We start from the raw sequence: 5809 nt of genomic DNA on the forward strand, positions 1-5809 counted from the left end.
GGGTGCCTGGCCAGCCTGGGTGAGGGGCTGATGGCTGTTTTCAGGCTGGCCACACCCCCCAGTGACCCAAGCTCCCAGCCTTTCCTTTTTTTCTTTTTTCTGGGATTTATTTATCTTCTATAATTGAAACTTTGTAGCCAAAGCATCATAGTCAGGTGCCAGTCGAACATATGCCTTCTTCTCTCCATCAGGCCTGATCAGGGTGTTGACCTTGGCCACATCAATGTCATAGAGCTTCTTCACAGCCTGTTCGATCTGGTGCTGGTTGGCCTTGACATTCACAATGAACACCAGTGTATTGTTGTCTTCTGTCTTCTTCATGGTTGACTCGGTAGTGGGGGAATTTGATGATGGCATAGCGGTCAAGCTTGTTTCTCCTGGGTGCGCTCTTCCGAGGATATTTAGGCTGCCTCTGGAGCCTTAGTGTCTGTGGCCGTTGGAAGGTGGGTGACGTGCAGATCTTCTTTTTTGTGTGGCTGTGGACGCCTTTCAACACTGCTTTCTTTGCCTTCAAAGCCTTTGCTTTGGCTTTGGCTTTGGGAGGGGCAGGGGCTTTCTTCTTAGCTTTTGGCGCCATCTTCATAAAAAGGAAGAGCTTGACCTTTCAAAGATCAAGTTGTGGAGGCAGCATGTATAAAATGTTTACATGGGGAAATAACTTGAAACATTGGACCACAAGTTCAACTTTCCTTTGGTCATGACTATCCACTCATGCATTATCCAAGTCCACACTCAATGACAGCTTGTCAGGTGTGTACCAAAGTGACTGTGCTCCCCCCAAACTGGTTCAACTTCCTCCTGCCCGAAGGGGAAAATATAAGGCCATCTGGAAAAGGAGAAGGCAGAGGTCATGGGTGTTACATTAGGCACCTAGTCTCTTCCCCTTTCTCCCTTCTGCGGAGGTATAGAGTGTACTTGACCTATTCTCTCTGCTGACCCCCAACCCAAAGGGTCCCTAAGAGTATCACGTGGGGTTTGAAGGGTGATTCTAGAACACAAAGCTGGTGCCTACTTCTTGCCAGGAGCTCCTCTGAAGACTAGGCTGACAGATGTGCTCTCCTACCATTGGGTATGAAGGAACCAAGGAACAGTGCAGCGGAGAGGGATGAAGAGAGTGTTTGGGTCCCAGCACATGGCCTGGCAAGGATGCTTGACTTTTTCTGCAGGGCCCAGAGTTTGCCTCAGAAGTGAGTGAGGCAGTTGCTGGGTTACAATCCTGCCCTTTCTCCAGGATGTAGAGTCAAAGGGAAGGAGGAGAAGGAAGCTGGGAAAGAGACTTGAATGATATTAACTGAGACTAATTCCTGAAGTGAATTAAAAGACGTTGCTGGGCTGGGCCAAGTGGATTGGACTAAATTTAGTTTCTTTGCAGTCAAGTGGAATGGAAGCTCATTAAAAAAAAAAGTGTGTGCAGATATGAAAATAAAGGGAATGACATGTTTCCACATTGCTGATCTGTCATCATCCAATTCATACCATTTATACTAGATTTGTTACGTCTACAGTGAGGCAGTTATTGAAAGCCAGGCTTTGTTGAAAAAAACAAACAAACAAAAACACAACACCACACCTTTCTAAATTCCAAAGCTTCCTTTTAAAAAACAAAACCCCAAAATTTGGAGGGCTGAGCTTAGAGCTCAGGAGGAGTGGGTATGGGAGAGGAGAAAGGCAAAGGACTTGCCTGTGGGCCTTGGTCCACCTTCTCCCATTCTCATCGAGAGTCTTTAGGGGATGGGGGTTAGAAGTAATTAGAGCACTTCAGGGAAATCCTGAATAGGAATCTTTCACCATCACTGGGAGTTGGGCTGCAGAGGGAGATGAGATCAGTTCTAGAAAACATATCCCCCCTCCCCCATTCATGCATTTGAGTCACAGAGTGGTAGACGTATTACTACTGCTCACAAGCATGCAGTGGGCCTCCAGGAGGGAGGATTAGACGTCCCTACCCTATTGAACTCAGGCACAGCTGTGCAGCTTGCTTTGGCAAATGGAATGTGAGCAGAAATGGAGGGTGTCCCTTCCAAGCAGAAATGTTAAAAATATGACTTGTCATGCTTTTTAAAAGAACTCTCCCTCTCAGCACAGTGGAAGCATGTATTGAAATGGAGCTTATGCCAGCATGAACTCTTGAGTGACTATGATGAGCAGACACTCCTTGTCAATTTCTCTTGAGCAAGAAATAAACTTTGCCAGGCCATGGTCAATAGCAGGCACACTGCACTTCTCATACTATGTGAAATTATGGGATGCAAAGTGACAGAATGTACTCAATTTTACAAAGCATGCCAGAGCAATGTAGCATTTAAGTTAAGGTATTTAAATGGCCCACTTTGTTCAGATTGCTTATGGATAAAATGTGGCATCACTGCAACCCTAGTATTTGGTAGCTTGTGGGAAGGTTTATACTAATAACAGGAAACCCTAGTATTTGGTAGACTGTGGGCAGGATTATACTAATAACAAAGGAAAGCAACAGACATGTTTTTAATAGTTAAACTATAATTACAGATAATTAATGTAACATTTTTAATTAGAATGAAAGGGCAAAGTTAGCATATTATAAAATATTTAATGTGTTAAACGCAGACATGATATTCTTTCGTCATTTTGCAATTACTTATTCTGCATATAATAAGTAATTTGGTAATAGTCAGACTGAATTTGGGAGAAAATGAAAGGCATCATTGCTTAACTCCTGGTGTCTAGGAAGGAGAGAGAATAAGCTGTATTTAAAGAGACCTCTGAAAAAAGTTCATTTAAAAAATATGCCAGGACTCAGGTCTATTATTATTCTCCCAGGACACACACTTTGAAATGATATTTTCACACAAGGTAGAATCTGAAATTTGAATCCTTTCACAGCCACAAAATCCTGAAAGTTCAGCTCTCACAGGAAATAATATTTAAATATTAAAAGTCCATGTCCGAGGCAGATATGACAAGAATAAAAATGATCCCATTTAAAGTGAGATCTCTGTCCTCTTTGTTTTTAAAACTGGGTTAAATTAGCATTTTTGTTCAGTCTGCCCGGCAAGAATACAAAGTAAATATGTTAAGCAGCAAAGAGTTGAGGACTATAATGTTCACATAGCCTAAATGAGTCTCCAGTTCACGGAAGGCCCTCCTTTTCACGGAGGCATAGATTGTTATTTATAGCCTGTGGGGCCAAAACACCTGATCCATCAGTCAAACTGGATGCTTAGTGCAGTGGAAAAAATTAAAGAGATGATTAGCTGAAATCTTCACATTGCAACCAATTGTTTTGGTGTCAGAGAAGTGGTCTTATCACTGTTTGTCCCTTTCCTCCATCTTTAGGACCTGTGTCTTGCACATACATGCTGGCCACTGGGGGTCCTAAAGAGCTCCAGCCTTATTGGGCTACCCTTTCCTTAAATATTTCAATAAGATTAACCAGAGTCCCCACATCCCATGTGTTAGAGTACCCGAGGAGCACACAATAAATAGCCCCTTTTTCTTACTTAAGTTCTCAATAAGTGGAGAAAAAAATACAAGAGAACCCTGGTTGGTGTGGCTCAGTTGGTTGGAGCATCATCCTGGGCACTGGAAAGTTGCAGATTTGATTCCCAGTCAGGGCACATATCTAGGTTTTGGGTTCAAAACCTGGTCGGAGGGTGTACAGGAGGCAATGGATCCATTTTTCTCCCACATTGATGTTTTTTTCTTTCTTTCTCTCTTTCCTTCTCTAAAATCGATAAAAAAAATACAAGTGACTATTATATCATGTGTCTATTCAACTGATTGCAGAAAAGGGCCAAAATATCACCCAGAAAAAGAGAAGGCTCTGCAACAGGTCCAGGTTGCTGTGTAAGGTGCTCAGCCAGTGGATCTGATGGTGCTTGCAGTGGCTGTACAGGTTGAGATGTGTATAGAGTCTGCAGGCCCCTACAGCTGAATTACATTGCCTATCTCTGTTAGAATTTGGAGCAACACTCGGCCACCCTTTGTAGATGGCTGTTCTTCTTTGAAAGACAGCTTATGGCTGCTACTGGGCTTTAGTAGACACCCAACACTTAATCATGGGCCATCAAATGAACATGTGGTACCTAATATAAAGTGGGTGTTCGCTGGCCCACCAAACCATAAAGTTGGGCATGGAGTACAGCTTCAACAGGGCCTGAAGGCACAAGTAAGTTGAATGAGCAAGTGGCCCAGATGTTAGTGGCCCTTACTTTTTATTTTTTCCATTTAAAAATTATTTTTATTTTTCAATTACAGTTTACATACATTATTATATTAGTTTTAGGTGTATTCCCCAGTGATTAGACATTACATAACTTACTAAATGATCATTCTGATAAATCTCACACCCATGTGACATTGTACATAGCTATTAGAATATTATTGACTATACTAGTGGCCCGGTGCACAAAATTTGTGCACATTAAAAGGGGATTAATTAGAGAAAATATTTTAATATTGCTATTTGCCCTTTCTCTATAATAGAAGTGTCAGAGATGAAAGAAAATTAGTAAAATGTATATGAAAACCTTCCTCCTGTCCCCCATCAAGCCTCAATGGGTGGGGGAACGTGGCCTGAGATTCCCCGTCAAGCCCTGCAGGGTGGGTGGGGGCGCAGCCTCAGGTCCCCTGGCCCAGTTCTGGGAGGGGGGCACAGTCTCAGGTCCCCTGTCAAGCCCCGCCGGGCAGGGGGCACAGCCTCAGGTCCCCTGGCCCTGCGCAGGGGGAGCAACCTGAGGTCCCCTGGACCAGTACCAGGGCAGGGGGCACACCTTGAGGTCCCCCATCAAGCCCTGCCAGGCAGGGGGCACTGCCTGAGGTCCCCTGGCCCGGGGCGGGGGGAGCAGCCTGAGGTCACCCGGCCCAGCACCAGGGTGGGGGGCACAACTTGAGGTCTCCCGTCAAGCCCCGCTGGGTGGGGGGGTGCAGCCTCAGGGCCCCTGTCAAGCCCCGCCTGGTAGGGGGCGCAGCCTCAGGTCCCCCGTCAAGCCCCTGCTGGGTGGGAGGCATGGCCTGAGGTCCCCTGTCAAGCCCCACCAGGCAGGGTGTGCAACCTCAGGTGCCTGCTGATTGCTTGTTAAGGCTCGTTATGGGAACTCGGCCTCCATTGTGGGTGCAGCCATCTTGTGTTACGGAAACCCCACCTCCACTGTGGAGCCGTCATCTTTGTGACAGTGTGACAGTCAATTTGCATATTCCCTCTTTATTATATAGGATTCCCTATGCTTTACTTGGCATACGAATGACTATTCTGTAACAACCAATTTGTACTTCTTAATCCCTTCACTTTTTTACCCAGCCCCCAATCCCACTGCAATCTGGCAACTAACAAAGTGTTATCTGTTATAGTTATCTTATGAGTTGATTTCTGTTCCGCTTGTCCATTATTTTGTTTTTTTATATTTAACTGTTGATAGATAGGGCCCCTACTCTTGCTATCTTGCCTCCTCTTTCTTAACCCACACGTACGGTCTCATGGGGAATTTTCTATGATTTATGTTGACTGAAGAAGAAAAATATTCAGACCTGGTTTATAAATATGCATGACACAGTGGCACATCGCCAAAGCATATAATCAGTATTTTGGCCCACCCTGAGGTAGCTCTGAAGTACTATAGCAGTGAAGGGAAATCCTAGTGTTGGAAGTACTTCAAGGAGTGCGTCTAGTTATTTATTTTTTCCTAGAAGAAGGGATGGCTAAAGATATGGCTCTCCACTGATTCTTAGACAGTGACTAGTGCTTTGACTAGATGGTTAGAATTATGAATTGAATGTTTGTGTGCACTCAAGAAGAAACACAACTGGAAAATTGGTAACAGAGGTATGTGAA

The 5809-nt window shown here is 44.5% G+C and overlaps 1 pseudogene; it reads right to left on the minus strand.

The window, feature by feature from the left end:
* Window positions 1-117: 117 nt before the first annotated feature.
* On the minus strand, window positions 118-583 carry LOC102245575 (annotated as a pseudogene).
* Between the last annotated feature and the right edge of the window lie 5226 nt (window positions 584-5809).

The sequence above is a fragment of the Myotis brandtii genome, unplaced genomic scaffold (assembly GCF_000412655.1).
Source record: "Myotis brandtii unplaced genomic scaffold, ASM41265v1 scaffold581, whole genome shotgun sequence".
NCBI lineage: Eukaryota > Metazoa > Chordata > Mammalia > Chiroptera > Vespertilionidae > Myotis > Myotis brandtii.